Raw genomic sequence first — 19,354 nt, 5'->3', positions numbered from 1 at the left:
CAGGGAATTTGCTTGTGGTCCAGTGGTTAAGAATCCATCTTGCAATGCAGGGGATGCGAGTTCAATCCCTGGTCTGGGAACTAAGAGCTCACATACAGCAGGGCTACTAAGCCCACGAATCAGAACTACTGAGACCTCATGGTGCAACTAAGACCTAATGCAGCCAAAAACAAACACATAAATATTTAAAAAATAATTCCATCCTCTTACATGTACATATACATATGCCTATGTGCTTATCATAACCTGAGCAGGTCTGATGGCAGGCTAACTGGGGCTTCACAGGGCCTGCCAGGGGCTGAGGAACAGACCCAGGCGAGGCAGGACCAGGTTCACAGGCACCTGGGCTACACTGCTGCTCCTTCAGGACAGAAGCCTGATGCCATCTGGCCGGTGATGTCTGCTGGAAGAAAGCTGATTGGGCAGATGTGGGCAGAGTTACATAAGATTTTAGACTGCAGATATTAGCCAGAAAAGTAGGAACAGTTGGTCCTAGGAAGGTCTATGGTGTTTGAAACAGGACCCTTGGTGCAAACTAGCATTATGGATGCTGAGAGTTGCTGAGTTGTGAGTGCTCCCGGGGCAGGGCTCTCCTTCGAGAAGCGCAGCACTCCCCAAGGACCTGGTGTCAGTTCACTCATTCAGTTCAGATAACCAGGTAGACATTGAGGTCCCAGGCTTCAGCTTAAGGTATGCACAAACGTCCAGGTTAGAGAATCAAGTTGCTTCATTATCCATCTGTTCAGTGGTGATGGGGTTTCTGATGTATTTGTAGCTGAGAGGAAGCCAGGAGAGGTAAGTGTAAAATGACACCATTTCCTCCATCTACTTTCACTGAATGAGAATTTTAAGGCTAATTAAGGATCATTTAGCATTTAAAAAAAACTGAAGCCCAGACCCACTGAAGTCACACACTGATTAATGGAAGAGCCAGAACTAGATCCTAGACAGCTGCTTCTAAATTAAGTGCCTTCCTGTATCCACAGTAAAAGACAGGGGTTTTTTTCTTCTTCCTCTCTCTGTTTAGTTATGGTTTTGTTTGTAATGTAACGTGCAAAGTTGACATTGTTCATTTTCTCTATTAAAGTGTTGGGGATAGAGGTGGTAAGGAGCACTGGCAGCAGGGTGGTGGACTTATTTTGTTTCTATTGCAGTTACTGCATGGTCTACATTGACAACATCTTCATGTTTTGAATAAGAACTTCCTTGACAAATGTAGTACCAATGAGCTCCGTTGTGATAAGGTTCGAAATAGGTACATGAACTCAAAGGACTCAGAACTTCTAGAATCCCTTTCTAAAATACCCAGAGTCAACCTGAACAAGGGATGTCCCTTTGACTGGCTTATTCAACAGCCTTCATTCCAGTTGTGACACCAGAGCGGTTTTAAGTACAAAAATGAATCCTGAAGTCGTCCACTATTCCTGGGCTAAGGCCCAAAGGCTCTCAGTTTTGACTTAAAACCTAAAACCAGTCTGAGGAGAGGAATTACTATTTCGTCTATGAATAACCTGACTGGATTTTAATTGGAATTCTGATGCGGGGAAAAACAACAGAACAAAAAGAATGGTTTTCACACCATTTTCTTTTTCATAACAACATGTATCAGCTTTATTGTAAACACAATTGGTTTATTTTTTCTGCTGGTGTAAACTCTGAAGGGAAGGGGCTCTGTCAGTCTTGCTCATCAACACGTCACCCAGCTGAGCACAGTGCCGCAGTACATGGCAGGTGCTCAGTGAATCTCTGAGTCAACAAACAAGTGTTCTCTATTACTATCTCCCGGGCGCTCAAGAGCGAGCCTTCCTGTGTTCAGGAAGGAAACACAGGCCCAAAGAAGAACGAGGCATTGCTATGAGCCACTCAACCAATACTGTGAAATAAATGAATGGAGGGCTTATTTCCTGGGTATGACTATGCTATACAAAAGTAAGAATATTAGACTTCAGGGTGGGAGGACTTTGACAAGTCATCTAGCTCAACTACCCACTCGGTGTTTGCATACCTTGCACAGATTGGAGAGGATTGTCTATCACACCCCCACTGATCAGATTCAGCAACTTTAGGACAGACACCAGGTTCTGCTTTGGTAACAAAGGCATCAAGTACATGCCCTTTGGTGCTGGTTAGCTGCTAAGTCGTGTCCAACTCTGTAGCCCATCAGGCTCCTCTGTCCATGGGATTTCCCAGGCAAGAATACTGGAGTGGGTTGTTATTTCCTTCTTTAGGGGATCTTCCCCACCCAGGGATCAGATCCCTGTAACCCTCATTGCAGAACGTCTCTGGCATTGCAGGCGGATTTGTTACCATTAAGCCACCAGGGAAGCCCCCTCAGTACCAATATTTGCTCCTAAATCTAGTGAACTTTAAAATAAAAGGCAAAAGACTCAGTTCAGCCTCCTTCATTATCCGGACACTGACATCTGCATCTTCATTTCTTTCTTAGCTAAACACTGACACGACACTAATTACTCTGCTGGACTTCTTCTCATGAACCTTCACAGTACCCCATAAAGCAGGCCTTAGCTCAACCCTATAAAAGTTGGCTGAGGAGCTGAAGGAGGAAAGAAGACATTTCTCTAAGCCTTTCAGCACTGGAGACTGGGTGGATTGTGTCCAATACACTACATAAGAGAAGTAAACCCTTGCCCTAACTATTGGGTTTATCAGCGGGAGAAATTCACAAGTGCCAGATTCTGAAAAAGGCTAGAAGTCTAAATGCATTAAGCCAGAAAGGAAGGGGCACACTGAGACTTGTAGGGTAACATACCAGTCTGAGGATCCTAGAGTTAAAAAATCAGGACATCATTACTTGGAGATGGAGAGCAAAATAGAAAGCTGATGATATAAACGGAGGAAGTGGGGCAAGTGTGTCAGGGAGGAACGGCAGGGGGATGGATGTGGAGAGAGGCACTCAGAGAAACAGGAGCTGGGGTAGGACTCATGGACATGCCTGTCACTCCAGAGTCCTTTAACAGTGGCTGAGGGGCTGGTTCTTAAAAGGCAGAACTTAACCAGACAGATAGCTATGGTGACATATGATTTGTTATTAACCCAGGATAATTAACCCAGGATAATTTTAAAAGTGAAAGGGCAGCTATTACTTATTATTTCAGGACAAGAGATACAAACAGTGACAGTTCTAGGCAAACTGAAATGTAGGGCTAGTCCATCCATCAACAATTGGGAAAGCAGAAGTGGATATCAGGTTGTTTATTTTAAAAAAGAGAGAGCTTAGTTCAGGACATGAGAGATATCTGACAGAAATGGATTTTTAGCTTGGGAGAGAGAAGAGGGGATTTGGCTTAAAAGACAAACATAGAAGTCACCATGGAGAAAGGGAAGAGGGGAAAGGAAGCATAAGAAAGAATAAAGAGGAGACTGCCTCATGCACCATGGATGAGCCTAAGAAAATGAGTTTCCAAAAATCTGATGGGCAATCTTATCAGGTTTTAACTTTTCAAAAATGTTTCAATAAAACTCATTTTTAAACTGTATTAACATATTATTTGTCTTAGGTAGATTACTATTATTTAGCTGTACTATTATGTAATGGTACAATATATTCAAAGTAGTGAAGGAAAAAATTTTCAATAAAGAAAACTAACTGGCAGAGTTATCATTCATAAAAGATACAGAGTTTTCCAGAAAAGCTAAAGGAATTCATCACCACTAAACTGACCTGACAGGAAATGTTAAAGGAAATTCTTTAAGCTGAAAAGAAAGGGTACTGATCACTAACAAGTACACATTTGAAATAATAAATCTCACTGGAAAGGTAAATATATAGTAACGGTAGTGGGTTAATCACTTATAAAGCTAGCATGAAGATTTAAAAACACAAACCATAAAAATATGATTTTATAATTAATGGATAGACAAGATGAAAAAATGTGAACTGTGACATCAAAAACATGAAATGCAGAGGGAAGAGTATGAAGGTTAAGCTTTACAGTGGTATCAAACTTAAGTTATTTACAACTTTATATCAACTGTTACAGATATAAATTGTTAATATGCAAACCTCATGGTAACCACAAAGCAAAAAAACTACAGTAAATACATAAAAGGTAAAGACATATAAGCATACCGCTAAACCTAGATGGCATATTCAAAAGCAGACACATCACTTTGCCAACAAATGTCCGTCTAGTCAAGGCTATGGTTTTTCCAATAGTCATCTATGGATGTGAGAGTTGGACTGTGAAGAAAGCTGAGCGCCGAAGAATTGATGTTTTTGACCTGTGGCGTTGGAGAAGACTCTTAAGAGTCCCTTGGACTGCAAGGAGATCCAACTAGTCCATTCTGAAGGAGATCAGTCCTGGGTGTTCTTCGGAAGGAATGATGCTAAAGCTGAAGCTCCAGTACTTTGGCCACCTCATGCCAAGAGTTGACTCATTGGAAAAGACTCTGATGCTGGGAGGGATTGGGGGCAGGAGGAGAAGGGGACGACAGAGGATGACATGGCTGGATGGCATCACTGACTTGATAGACATGAGTTTGAGTGAACTCTGGGAGTTGGTGATGGACAGGGAGGCCTGGTGTGCTGCAGTTCACGGAGTCGCAAAGAGTCGGACACGACTGAGCCACTGAACTGAACTGAAAGAAAGTCATCAAAGCAAAAAAGGAAAAGAGCAAAAGAAGAAGAAAGGAACAGACAGGAAACACAAAAACAGCCAGAAAACTATTAACAAAATGACAGTATATGCACAGCTATCAATAATTACTTTAAATGCAAATGGACTAAATTCTCTAATCCAAAGACACAGAGTGAAGAAAAAAAGACACAGAGTGGAGAAAAAAAGACACAGAGTGGATGAATAGATAAGAAAATAAGACCCATCTACACGCTGCCTACAAGAGACTCACTTTGGATGTAAGGACACACATGGACTGAGAGTGAAGGGATGGAAAAAGAGATCTCATGCAAATGGAAACTACAAAAAAAAAACAGTTGGAATAGCTGTATTTTTATCAGACAAAATAGACTTTAAAACAAAGACTGTAACAAGAGACAAAGGAGGGCATTATATAATGATAAAGATATCAACCCAACAAGAAGATGTAATGTTTGTAAATATTTACACAGCCAACAAAGGAACATCTAACTAAAGCAAATACCAACAGACCTAAAGGAGAAATTGACAGCAACAACAGCAGGAGACTACAATACTCTACATTTGTATCAATGGACACACAGGACAGATAATCACACAGCCTTTTAACACATCAGCCTTTAGCAACATTTGAGATCACAAATATTTACAAAACTCTCAATCCAAAAGCAATAGAAATGCATCCTTCTCAATATTTCCCAAGCTATATTATATGTTAGGCCACAGAACAAGCTCACCACATTTAAAGAGACTGAAATCACATCAAGCAGCTTTTCTGTGGTATGAAAAGCTCAAAATTTATTACACAAGGAAAACTGGAAAATTCACAAATATGTGGACATTATACTATACAAGATGCTACTGGACAGTCAAAGGTTCAAAGAAGACATAAAAAGACAAATTTTAAAAAAATTACCTTGAGACAAACAAAAATGGATTATGTAACACACCAAACTATATGGGATGCAGCAAAAGTAGTTCTAAGAAGGAAGTTTACTGTGATAAATGCTCAGCTTCAAGAAACCAAAAGGCTCAAATAAATAGTCTAACTTTACACCTCAAGGAACTAGAGAAAAAATAAAAAGATTAGAGCAGAAATAAGTAAAATAAGGGTTAAAAGACAGTAAGTAAATAAGATCAATGAAACTAAGAGCTGGTTCTTTGAAAAGATAAATAAAATTGGCAAACCTCTAGCTAGATTCACCAACAAAAAGGAGAGGGACTCAAATAAAATCAGAAATGAAAGAGGAGCTATTACAACAGGAATTACAACAGATATTGTGAAGTGAAGTGAGTGAAAGTCGCTCAGTCGTGTCCAACTCTTTGCGACCCCATGGACTATACAGTCCATGGAGTTCTCCAGGCCAGAATACTGGAGTGGGTAGCCTTTCCCTTCTCCAGGGGATCTTCCCAACTTAGGGATCAAACTCAGCTCTCCCATGTTGCAGTCTTCCCCAGCTGAGCCACAAGAGAAGCCCAATAACAGATATTATACAGAAATAAATAGATCATAAGAGACTACTAGGAACAATTATAAATTAGCAAATTGGACAACCTAGATGAAATAGATAAATTCCTAGAAACATACAATCTACCAAGACTGAATCATAAGGAAATAAAAAAGCTAAACAGACTGACTGCTAATAAGGAGACTGGATCAGTAATCCAAAACCTCCCAACAAACAAGAGTCTGGAACCAGACTGCTTCACTGGTGACATTTACCAAACAGTCAAAGAATACCATCATTCTCAAACTCTTAAAAAAAAAAAAAAAAAAAAAAGGACGGAACTCTTCCAAACTCATTTATGAAGCCAGCATTATCCTGATACTGAAACCAGGTAAGAATGCCACAAGAAAAGAAAATTACCTGGTGAACGCAGATGCAAAAATCCTCAATGAAACATTAAATTCAACAGGCATACACTGTGATCAGCGAGATGCAAGGATGGTTCAATAGCCACAGACCAGTCATTGTGACATGTCACACAGACAAAATAAAGGACAAAAATCATGTGATCATCTCAATAGACAGATGCAGAAAAAAGCATTTGACAGCACTTGACAAAATTCAACATCCATTTATGAAAAAAATCCCTCAACAAAGTGGGTATAGAGGGAACATACAAAAGTACTTCAATGTAGTAAAGGCCACATATGATAAGCCTACATCATACTCAAAGGTGAAAAGCTGAAATATTTTCCTCTAAGATCAGGAATTGGAAGTCCTAGCCAGAGCAATTAGGCAAGAAAGAGAAATAAAAGACATCCAAATTGGAAAAGAAGAAGTAAAACCATTACTATATTCATATGACATAATATGTTTACGCGTGTGTATATATATTATATATATATATATAAAACCCTAGAGACTACATCAAAAACTAACAAATTTGGTAAAGTTGCAGGATACAACATCAATACACAAGAACTTGCTTATTTAAATAAACTAATAATGAAATATTAGAAAGAGAAGTAAACAATTCCATTTATGATTACATCAAAAAGAAGAAAATACCTAGCAATAAATTTATCAAGGAGGTGGAAGATCTGTATATTTTAAACTATAAAACATTAAAGAAATTGAAAACCATACAAATAAATGGACAGATATCCCATGCTCACAAATTGGAAGGATGAATATTGTTAAAATGGCCACACCACCCAAATCAATCTACAGATGTAATGCAATCCCTATCAAAATCCCCATACCTATGGAATTTTTCACATAAATAGGACAAATAATCCTAAAATTTCTATAGAACCATAAGAAACCCCTTAAATAGCTAAATCAGTCTTGAGAAAGAATAAAGTTGAAGGTATCATACTCTCAAATTTCAAACTATGTTACAAGCAATAATAATTTAAACAGTATGATATTCACAGGAAAGCAGACACACAGATCAATGGAACAAAATAGAGAGCCCAGAAATAAACCCACATATATATGGTCAAAGAATGGGGAAAGAACAGTCTTTTCAATAAATGGTGTTGGAAAAATTGGAGAGCCAAATGCAAAAGATTGAAACTGGACCAACACTGTAACACCATGAACAAAAATCAACTTAAAATGAATTAAAGACTTGGGTGTAACACCTGAAACCATAAAATTCCTAAAAGAAAACATAGGTGGTAAAGCTCCTTAACATATGCCTTGATGATGATTTTTGGAATCTCACACCAAATGCAAAAATAAACAAGTGGGGCTACAACAAACTAGAAAGTTTCTGTATTGCAAAGGAAATCAACAAAAGAAAAAGGGAGGAAATATTTGCAAATACTCAAAATAAATCAAGAACTCAGATAACTTAATACACAAAAAGTGATTAAAAAATGAGAAGATCTGAACAGACACTTTTCCAAAAAAAGACATACAGATGCCCAAAAGACACATGAAAAGATGCTCTACATCATTAATCATTAAACATAATGCAAATTAAAACCATAATGAGATTATCACCTCATGTGCTAGAATGGCTATTATCCAAAAGACTAGAAATAAAAAGTATTGACAAAGATATGGAAAAAAGAACCCTTGCATACTGTTGGTGGAAATGTAAATTGGTACAGTTTCTACGGAAGACAGTATGAGATTTCCTCAAAAAATTAGAAATAGAACTATCATACAATTTAGCAATTCTATTTCTGGCCATTTATCTGAGGAAAATGACAATACTAAATTGAAAAGATACACACATCCTCATGTTCATGAAAACATTATTTACAATAGCCAAATTATGGAAAAACCTAAATATCCATTGGTGGATAGACAGATAAAGAAAATGAGGTATGCATGTGTATACATGTGTGTGTGTTCACATACATACACACATGGAATATTACTCAGTCACAAAAAAGAATGATATCCTGTCATTTACAACAACCTGAATGAAACTTGAGGGTATTATGTTAAGTGAAATAAGTCAGGCACTGGAAGACAAATCCCATATATACTCTCTTATATGTGGAATCTAAGATACAGATATGAAAATGAAAGTGTAAGACAGTCAGGTCCAACTCCTTGTGGCCCCATGGACTATACAGTCCATGGAATTCTCCAGGCCAGAATACTGGAATGGATAGCCATTCCCTTCTCCAGGGGATCTTCTCAACCCAGGGATTGAACCCAGGTCTCCTGCATTGCAGGCAGATTCTTTACCAGCTGAGCCACCAGGGAAGCCCAAGAACACTGGAGTGGGTAGCTATCCCTTCTCCAGTGGATCTTCCTGACCCAGGAATGTAGATATATATATATATATATAAAATCGGGTTCATAGATTCAGATAACAGACTCATGGCTGCCAGAGGCTAGGAGAAATGGGTAAAAATAATGACAAACATAGAGTTTAGCTCTCCTCTGGTGGCTCACAGACCCCATGTGAACATCACACACTGCACTGCAGAAACATTAGAGCCCGAGGGAGAGGCTCCAGGAGAGCTCCTGGAACCGATTTTCACAGACGTGTCTGTGCTCTCAGTCTGTCCTTTAGCCAACCGTCCCTCCTCAAACAGTAAAGGAAAAATTTATCACCTCATGATTTTCAGGCCATAGCTTCATGGTTGCCCTTGGTCCAAATTAATTATTAAATTATAGTTAAAGTAACTTTTTCTCAAGCACTTTTTTTGTTGTCCAAAAAATATAATCTATTGTCACCATGAGGTTTGCTGATATAGAGGCGTTGCAGTGCCTATTTTTACTGTATACCCAAGGTGGGGGCTCATATTCAGTCCATTCTTCACTCTCATTTGTGATAAGCTTAGTGTTAGGATGTGGAGGAAGTATATATCCCCTATTCCAATAAAGCATGCCTAAATGTACCTATAATGGCTTTATCCTAAAGCCTTCATCATAATAATCAAAGAAAGAAGTTTATAGAAATAAAATGCAATGTCACAACTTTCAGGTCTCTATCAATGTTTTTAAGAAGTCTAATTCTCATTTTTAAGTTCTAAAGAGAATGGAAGTTCTGTTAAAAAGCCTTCATTACAGATAAAGTTTTTCTTGAAACTTCTCTATAATTATTCACATTCTAAGTAACATCTTGGTTCACAGATCAAATGAGGTAAACAGACAGTGAAATGTTAGCAAGCAATAACCCTCTTTCTTCAGAGTGATCTCTATAATCACCTAAAAGTCTAAATAATTATCTGAAAAATAATTTAATGTTAATACATAGAAACATATGGTACAATTAATAGTAAATAAATGCTTACACATGCATTAGCTTAGATTCCTTTTTGTTTTTTATATTTCCTTTCTTAAGCCTATGGGAGAGGCTGAAATTAAAGTATATCTAGACATCTTATTAAGCCACTGAAAAAGAATAAACTCCAAATCTAATTTGTATCTAAAGTATACAGTTATCCCATTTTCAAAATCTAAAATTACCCTTGGTACTTTTTTTGATTACTTAAACATTTAATTATTGATTTCCACCAATAACCATAGCTTGGAATCCATAAGCCAATCTCTAAGTTAATTAAAATTCCCTCCTGCCAAAAGGTCTATTTAATGAGACTATAGAGTTAGTACATATGAGGACAGTCATTTTACTCTTTTTCTATTACAACTACAGTCAGCTATTTCACTAGATCCTAAAAATAGAGTATTAGACAAACACTGATAAAATCTGTTTTTCCAATGCTAGAAAACTAAGAAATACACTGTTTCCTAAATAGTGGAAATTTCTAATGAAACTTGAGTGCCAGCTTGTTCCGATAACTTCCTAATCAGTATCCGCAGAGCTGCTGAACTCTGGGCTTCTCTATCCAACTACCTAGTCAACACTGACATTCCCACAGGGTATCTATACACATCTCAGTCTTTACAAGTTCAAAACAGAGTGAGAGACTCCTTGTGCCACAAACCTGCTCCCACTCCAGTCCATCCATCTCTTTAATTGACACCACTGCGACAGTTGCTCCAGATAAAAACCCTTCATGATCCTGGATTTGTGTTTTCCTCAAACTCCAGAACAGTTTCATAGGCACTGCCTCCAGTATTCTAAATCCTGACCACTTCTCACCATATCCAGTGATAAAACCCTAGTCTGAGTCATCCTTACCACCTATCTTACCACCTACCTGTCTGCCTCCATCCTTATCGCCTATGTGGCTGGCTGTCTCCTCAACCTCCCTCCCCCCTTTCCTCCATGCTACCAGAGCTCCAGTGTGCTATTCAGTATGGAACTATGTCTGGCTGAGGATATGGCTACATTTCCCAGTTTCCCCTGAAGCTGTGCTTGGCCATGTAACAAAAGCTGGCCTATGAAATCTAAGTGGAAGTTATCACGAAGCTGTTGAAAGAGGCCACAGCAGTTGCTGTTGATGTTCCACACATCTCTCATGCTCACCACTTCCGGGCACTAAGCCTGATTTCCAGTGGACAGAACCTGCATTTCTTTGCCTGAGTGATTCTCTTCCTCTTTGACTCCTGTGTGATAGACAGGTCAGAAATGATGGGGAATTGAAGCCCTTCTGGGAGCAACCTTCAACCAATAACTGTTGGCTACTGGTGTATAATCTCTCACCTGCTTCTTGGATGGAATAACTCTAAGGGGTGTGCCTTATACAGTGTTTCAGAATTTCCCCATCAGGGTTTTGCCCCAGTCACCCTCAGCCATAACTTGGTTTGATAACTTGCCCTTCCTTGATTCAGTTCCTCAATCCTGTAGGTGATAGGCTGAAAAATGGCCCCCAAAGATATCAGATCTGAATCCCTGAAACCTATAAATGTTATTTTATTTGGAAGAAAGTTATTTGTCTAAATTAAGTGTCTTGAGATGGGGAGATTATCCTATATTATCTGGGTGGGCCCTAAGAAAGAGGCAGAGGGAAATCTGACACACCCAAGAGAAGGGGATATGAAGATGAACCCGAGAGAGAGGTGGAGGTGCTGGCCTCAAGGATCAGAGTGATGTAGCCACAAGCTAAGGAATGCCGGCAGTTACCCGAAGCTTGAAGAAGCAAGGAACAGATTCTCCCTAGAGCACTCAGAGGGAATGTAGTCCTGTTGACACCATGATTTTAGCCCAGTGATACTGACTTCAGATCTTTGGACCACAGAACTGCGACTGAATAAGTTTTGATTGTTTTAAACCACCAAGTTTATGATACAGCAGTCACAGGAAACTAATAGTCCATACTTTCATCTCCCAAATAAACAACTTGTATCCACATCTTTATTTCAGAGCTTTGGCTTCTGTAGGAGCTTCAAATTAAATGCTGGCAGTGCTCTTCTGCATTTACTCACTGCCCTTCCTCTGCTTCCTTCCTCGAGGCAGATGTGCGGCTGGAGGCGGTTCAACCATCTTGCAATCATAAGGTGATGCCAAACAATAAAGCCACACACTGGGGGTAATAAAGCAGGAAGATACATCTAGACCTGCACATACAGCTAATTATCTGAGCTTCACTTGGATATGTAACAGGCATCTCCAACCAAGCCTGCATTTTCTCGTCTCCCTTATTTTAATAAATGACAATCTTATTATTCCAATTGATGGGCCAGAAGTCCACTATCTCATTTCCTTCCTGCTCACCCCATATCCAGTCTATGATTTCTAAATATTATCAGCTCTTCTGTCACAACCTCCCCACTTGTCACTATTTCTACCAACCTGATCCAAATCACTGCCATCTCCCACTGAGTTAGTCCAACTTGTCTTTTTCTCCTGCCCTTGCTTTGCAACAGCCTAGTCTTCACAAAGCAACCAGAGCGAGCCTTTCAAAACATTAAGTCAGAAAATGTCACTGCTTTACTCAAAGTCTTCCAAGGACTTCCCATCCCACACAGTGAAATCTACAGTCTTTACCAGGTCTGCAAAGGCCTATTTGCCTCTCTGATGTTCCTCCTGGCTTCCTCCTCTAAACACGCTGGCCTTTTTGTTGTTGTTGTTCCTTCAAAAGACTAAGCATGCTCCTGCCCCAGAGCCTTTGCTTTTGATATTCCCTCTGTCTGGAAGGCCACCCCCAGGATGTCCATACAAAGACAGTTCTCTCCAAATGTCACCTTACCAGGTTTACTTTGTAACTCTCTAGCCCCATAACCTGCAGAACCTTTCCTCAGAGCAGTCATCACCACCCCCTGATAGAATATATCCTCTTTGATGGGTGATAATCTGTCCCCCTGCTCCATCGGGAGCTGCACAAATCCCTGATGGTACCCTACAGCCACAGCAGAGCTGTGAACTGCCAACCTCCAGAAAGATAAAACCCCTAATGTGTTTGTGTACTGTGTTCTAAGACTCTGGGTCTTATTTGAATGCTGTGTTTAACGCCTTTCCTGAGAAGGCTCCGGCAGAGGAGTGGGTACTACCTCATCACTGCCAGGCAGGGAACCCCACGCCCCTGCCTGCACCTCTGCTGCTACTTGGGGATGGGACTCGCGTCCCTGCCAGGTGGTGGGATTCAGGCGGCCCCCTGGCCAGCGGCCAACACCAGCACAGCAGACAGCAGGGTGCCTCCATGGCCCCAGGGACACTGCAGAAGGCGGGCGGCCTTGTTACCATTCACCCCTCAGAGGGCCCTGCTGTTCCTTGCCACTGTGAGTGTGTATGATGCTGCAGATCTCCCCTGGGACTGTCCACGAGCTGAGATCCAATGTGGGCATCCAGGCTCCGGGTCATAGCACCCCACTCTGCAGCTTCTCGCATGATGGGGACAGACCACAACCGTACTCTGACCGGCTGTCCTTACGAGTCAGCTATTTTGCTGATCCACCCATTTTTCATATTCTTGAACTTTTTAAAAGTAGTATATAACTTGAAAACAATAAGATTAGCATAAGATATTTGCATTTATTTCTCTTTTATTAGAGAAAAACTGGAAGCCATTTCCCTGCATGATTCTATAAGGCAGCTGGCTCTGTTAAGCTCTTTTTGCGCATAGCTTTTACATGAATGCTGTCTAATGAAACCACTTCCTCCCCCCACACCCCCACCAGGGAAGAGAACTGACAAGCTTCTGTCTCCACTCCCTTCATGTTCTGGCACCTCTCTGTTTCACCAATTCCCTGACAAGAGGTTCGCAAGCATTCCAAAGTGCCAGGTCACTGAATGCCTGGAATGTCAGGTCAGGCTGAGTGTGCCCAGGTCCTGATAGATACGCCTGGGTTTACACATATCATGGCTTTGTCCTTTTTTTTAAAAAAAAAAAATGTAACTTGTAACTAATACAATTAACGTTTTGTAAACAATGTCCTATAAAAAGTACTGTCTCACAGAGAGGTAATTTTTAACCTTTGCCTTAACAGGAGCTTAACAAGTCTTTCAGATGAATCTTTCTCTCCCCTCCCTTTCCTTCCTCCCTCTATCGCCTTCCTTCCCTCCCCTTCTGAAGTGTTTTCCTCTCCTTTCAAAATCACTCACTGAATTCTTACAATCACTTACCACTGTGCTAACATTTCAGGATCTAACTTCAAACTCTGAGATATCAAAATTTTATTCTAGGTTGGGCTTCCCTGGCGGCTCAGACTGTAAAGAATCCGCCTGACATCAGGAGACCAGGGTTCGATCCCTGGGTCGGGAAGATCCCCTGGAGGAGATGGTTACCCACTCCAGTATTCTTGCCTGGAGAATCCCATGGACAGAGGAGCCTGGCAGGCTACAGTTCATGGAGTCGCAAAGAATCAGACATGACTGATTGATTAACACTTTCACTTTTTCACCACTTTGCTTTGCTTCTTCAGAGAAATAAGAAACAAGAACTTGTCAAATATGATTACTCTGGAAAGGAATATGTGCATTTTGTGGGAAATAAAGTATGATGGAGGGAGAATAAGATACCACGAGAGTCAATCAAACTAGAAAGAAATTTCAGTATGCAAAAATAATACAATTTACTCAACTACAAGTATATATTGACTAATACTAGAATTTTTACAAACTAATTAAAACTGTATTTGACTCACAGGAAACAGGCAAGTAAAGTTGTGATTATGAATATTTCTCAGAGGGAAAGGACACTCTGAAGGTTTAGAAAGTTGTTCACATAGAAGAACAATCCTTTGAAGGGTTTTTCTGAACTCTGATGTGAGAACGTGCTTTAATATTCATCTGCCTTGGTCTCTGAAAATACGACTTTCACAGCAGATAAAAAATTTTGGTAAATCGTGTAGCACCTAGATTTTCAGAAAGGATTTGACAAGATTCTATGAACAAGATCAATGAATAAGATAGAAGTCACAGAGTAAAAAGAAATAAATGATTCAGTAGAGAAAATGAGACTCTTGATTGAAGATGGAGGAACAAACAAATTTTGCTTCCTTCCCAAATCCTACTAAAATAAAGCAAAAGAATATTTTTAACCTAAAAGGTTAGACCTACAAGGACAAAACAAAGGAGCTGGTACTGGAGAAAACCAAGAAGCAACCTATTAAGTATTTCTGGAAGTCAGGGGTGAATGCTGGCTGCCCAACTTACACTCTGTAAGCAGAAGAATTTAGAATCATGTTCTCTGGAAACTGAGCAGCCTGAGACAGAGAGACTAGCCTAATGACCAGACAGCAAAGACCCTGGTCAACAAGCCCTGCTCATGTACACTGGGGCTTCTTGTCAGCTTTTGATGCCATTATTCTTAAATAGAAGCAAGCAGTCAGAGATCACAGACATCTGATGAAAGCAGTTCACACAGCGAGGTCTTATACAAGTGGAAAGACATTATTTGAAGAAAATTACACAGAAAGGGGAAAAGTTCAAAAAATTTTATAATTAAGATACTAGAAGTATTATCTCCAGGAAAAAAAAAATGTGCAAGAAAGGAAAAGCAATCATGGTATACTGTGATATATGGCTCAGAGGTGAAGAGTATTTACACAGCTGCTGCTGCTGCTGCTGCTGAGTCGCTTTAGTCGTGTCCGACTCTGTGCGACCCCACAGACAGCAGCCCACCAGGCTCCCCCGTCCCTGGGATTCTCCAGGCAAGAACATAGGAGTGGGTTGCTATTTCCTTTTCCAATGCATGAAAGTGAAGTCGCTTCAGTCGTGTCCGAGTCTGCAACCCCACAGACAGCAGCCCACCAGGCTCTGCTATCCCTGGGATTCTCCAGGCAAGAACACTGGAGTGGGTTGCCATTTCCTTCTCCAGTGCGTGAAAGTGAAGTCGCTCAGTCATGTCAGACTCGTAGCGACCCCGGAGAATGGAGGAATGGGAAGTGAGTGTGTGTCTGTATGTGCACATGTGCCCATGTTCACACATGTGCCCACGTTCACACACGCAGCAGGTAAGATTATGAAAAATAAGTATTGTGGATGTCAACAGATTATGATAGAAACTGAAATATCAAGAAGTAGCAACTTAAGGTTGTTATTTAGAGATATGGAATAAATATCAAAAGAGTCAGCCAAAAGAACTGAAAGTGGTTGCTTCTGGGGAGTGGAAAACTGGGGCAGGAACAGGGGACTGCATTTTTTCTTTTTTGGTAACAGTGATAACAAAATGGTTTTTTAAATTACATACATGAATAACTAAGTAAAGGAAAAATCTAGATAAGTGTTTTTCAGTTAGAAAAGGTATTTTAAAGAAAAAAATCCATCATACGTGCATTCACTTATACAAGGAAATGACATTTTTCAAAATGTCACTCCAGAATTCAGACATTTGGAGACTCTACGTATGTGTTTTTATTGACCTTAGCATTGCTCAATACATTTGTAGAATTCCTATCTAGAAATTACCTTCAGAGATAAGTTTATTAAAAACGAGATTTAATAATCTCAAATATATTAGACTACACAGCACATTGGATGTGGTTGTGCTGAGCCCTCAGGAAGTTGTAGGTGCACTGTAATTGGTGGACTGATTTCTTGGGAAAACCTAATTGATTTCTCTTTGAGAGTAGCAGAGGTTGGGCGAAAGGCTGGGCTGTGGAACAGTTGGGGTTTGGAAAGTGACAAATTGAAAGATGTAAAGAGCTACACCCACAGAATGACTGACTATAAAGGAGTTAGTATAAGAAGCAAGAGATCACTTCAAACACTTCTATTTGTATTTTTAATGAGTCAATAGTGTATTATATTAATAAAGAAAAGCAATTTACTAAGTAAAAGGAACAATGAAATAAACATACAAAAAAATATTGGAAATAAAAACATTGTTGTCAATACTCAAAATCGCAAGAGAAGCAATTAAAAAAAACAAACAAACAAATGCAATCATTGCTGAAATAAAAATGAGAAAATGGAAGAAATTCCTCCAGAATGTAGAGCAAAAGATAAAATGAAGATGGAAATTATGAAAAAAAGGAAAAAGATATAGGTATTCTAGGAGATGAGAATGAAACAAGATGGGGAGAATCATTAACCAAAGAAACAGAAGAAAAATTCACTGTGCTGAAAAGCTTTGAATCTTTAATAATAAAAGTGCTTACCAAATGCTTTGAAGGGATTGAAATGGATCTATACCAAGAAAGTTATCCTGGTAAATTTGTAGATTCCAAGGATAAACATAAATCCCATAATTCTCAAGATGCTAAAAAAGAAAGAAAGAGAGGAAAAAAAAAAAAAAAACCTGAGAGAGAAAGAGACTGGTATTGGACTTTCCATGTAACACTTCACACTTCAAGGCCATGGGACTAATAACTCTTACAGAGTTCCTGTATGAGAGGAACAAGAAGACATCTGGACATGAAAAAAATTAAGAGGTATACCACCTCTGGTCATTTCTATTAAAAGACTACCTAAGGAAGTACTTCAGTCAAATTAAAAATGAATTTTAAAAAGTTTAAATTGGGAACAAGGAAGATTCTATAAAATAGTAATAATCAATGCAATCAAATGTATAGCTGCTAAAGAGAATTCTTAAAAGAGGAATAAAATAATTAACATTATCCTATATGTAATCATTTATATACAAGTTAATAGTCATCAGGACCAGAAATCCAGATTATTTCTTGTACGTGGAATAAGCAAATGCAGAAGCAAAAACAGTACTAAAGGTGAAGTCTTACCAGGGTTGAGAGAGGTCGAAGTTACAGTTAAAATTCGGGAAGCCAGAAGAGGAATCCAACTTTAAATGTTTGTAAAAACTGTAAATTAACAATGTGTAAAATAGGATATAGAACTTGTAAGAGAATAAGAAGAAAACTTGATAAGACTAGTGAATATTGGAAAAGCAAAACGGATTCAATGTTAATATATTAATGATTATAAAACCCTCTCTTTAATGGGGAGGGAGGTGGGAGAGGGACTCAGGATGGGGAACACATGTACATCCATGTCTGATTCATGTCAATATATGGCAAAAACCACTACAATATTGTAAAGCAATTAGCCTCCAATTAAATAAATTAAAAAAAATAAAATCCTCTTTAATTGCAAAGACCTTCCAACTGAGGGGTATACATTCATTAATCTAACTATATGCTACTTATAAGAGACACATATGATATTTTAAAAATGACTGAAAATGAGGCCATGAGATAACAGAAAATATATATTAGTCTCTATACCTGGTTCCACCACAGAGCTCCTAAAACCATTGCAGTTTCCTAAGTGATAAGAACACTAGGGGCAACTTTTGCTCTAATATTGGTCTTAGACCTTGGTTCTTGACACCTGAGTAATTTTCTGGGTGACAGGAGTTTCTTTTGATCTGATGAGGCAACTCTGGGCAGGCTCCTAGATGATTCCTGGCTTACGGCTGGTCACCTGAAAGACCAAGTCATTATGAGAGGTTTGGAATTTCCAGTCCCACCTCTCCCTGCCCCGTTCTCTTGTACAGGGAGATGGGCTGAAAAAGGAATTAATAATCAATCATGGCTACATGGTGAAGCCTCTATGAAAATCTCCAAAGTATAGGGTTTAGAAGCAACAGTTAGAATTGGACGTGGAACAATGGACTGGTTCCAAATTGGGAAAGGAGTACGTCAAGGCTGTATATTGTCACCCTGTTTATTTAACTTATATGCAGGATATATCATGAGAAATACCAGGCTGGATGAAGCACAAGCTGGAATCAAGATTTCTGGGAGAAATATCAATAACCTCAGATATGCAGATGACACCACCCTTATGGCAGAAAGCAATGAGGAACTAAAGAGCCTCTTGATAAAAGTGAAAGAGGAGAGTGAAAATGTTGGCTTAAAACTCAACATTCAAAAAATGAAGATCACAGCATCTGGTCCCATCACTTCATGGCAAATAGATGGGGAAACAGTGGAAACAGTGACAGACTTTATTTTGGGGGGCTCCAAAATCACTGTAGATGGTGACTGCAGCCATGAAATTAAAAGACACTTATTCATTGGAAGAAAAGCTATGACCAACCTAGACAGCATATTAAAAAGCTGAGACATTTCTTTGCTAACAAAGGTCCAACTAGTCAAAGCTAAGGTTTTTCCAGTAGTCATGTACGGATATAACAGTTGGACTATAAAGAAGGTTGAGAGCTGAAGAATTGATGCTTTTGAACTGTGGTGTTAGAGAAGACTCTTGAGAGTCCCTTGGACTGGAAGGAGATCCAACCAGTCCATTCTAAAGGAAATCAGTCCTGAATACTCATTGGAAGGGCTGATGCTGAAGCTGAAACTCCAATACTTTGGGCACCTGATGTGAAGAACTGTCTCCTTAGAAAAGACCCTGATGCTGGGAAAGACTGAAGGCAGGAGGAGAAGGGGTCGAGAGGATGAGATGGTTGGATGGCATCACCGACTCCATGAGTTTGAGCAAGCTACAGGAGTTGGTGATGGACAGGCAAGCCTAGTGTGCTGCAGTCCTTGGGGTCACAGAGTCAGACACAACTG

General features: G+C 39.5%; 1 protein-coding gene across 1 annotated transcript in view; it reads right to left on the bottom strand.

Annotated features, from left to right (window-relative positions):
- Window positions 1-19,354, bottom strand: part of DEUP1 (deuterosome assembly protein 1) — a 127,478-nt gene that overhangs the window by 102,081 nt on the left and 6,043 nt on the right. The gene's annotated exons all lie outside the window — the stretch shown is intronic.

The sequence above is a fragment of the Capricornis sumatraensis genome, chromosome 8 (genome assembly GCF_032405125.1).
Source record: "Capricornis sumatraensis isolate serow.1 chromosome 8, serow.2, whole genome shotgun sequence".
Classification (NCBI taxonomy): domain Eukaryota; kingdom Metazoa; phylum Chordata; class Mammalia; order Artiodactyla; family Bovidae; genus Capricornis; species Capricornis sumatraensis.
This window is presented reverse-complemented; position numbering and strand designations above follow the sequence as displayed.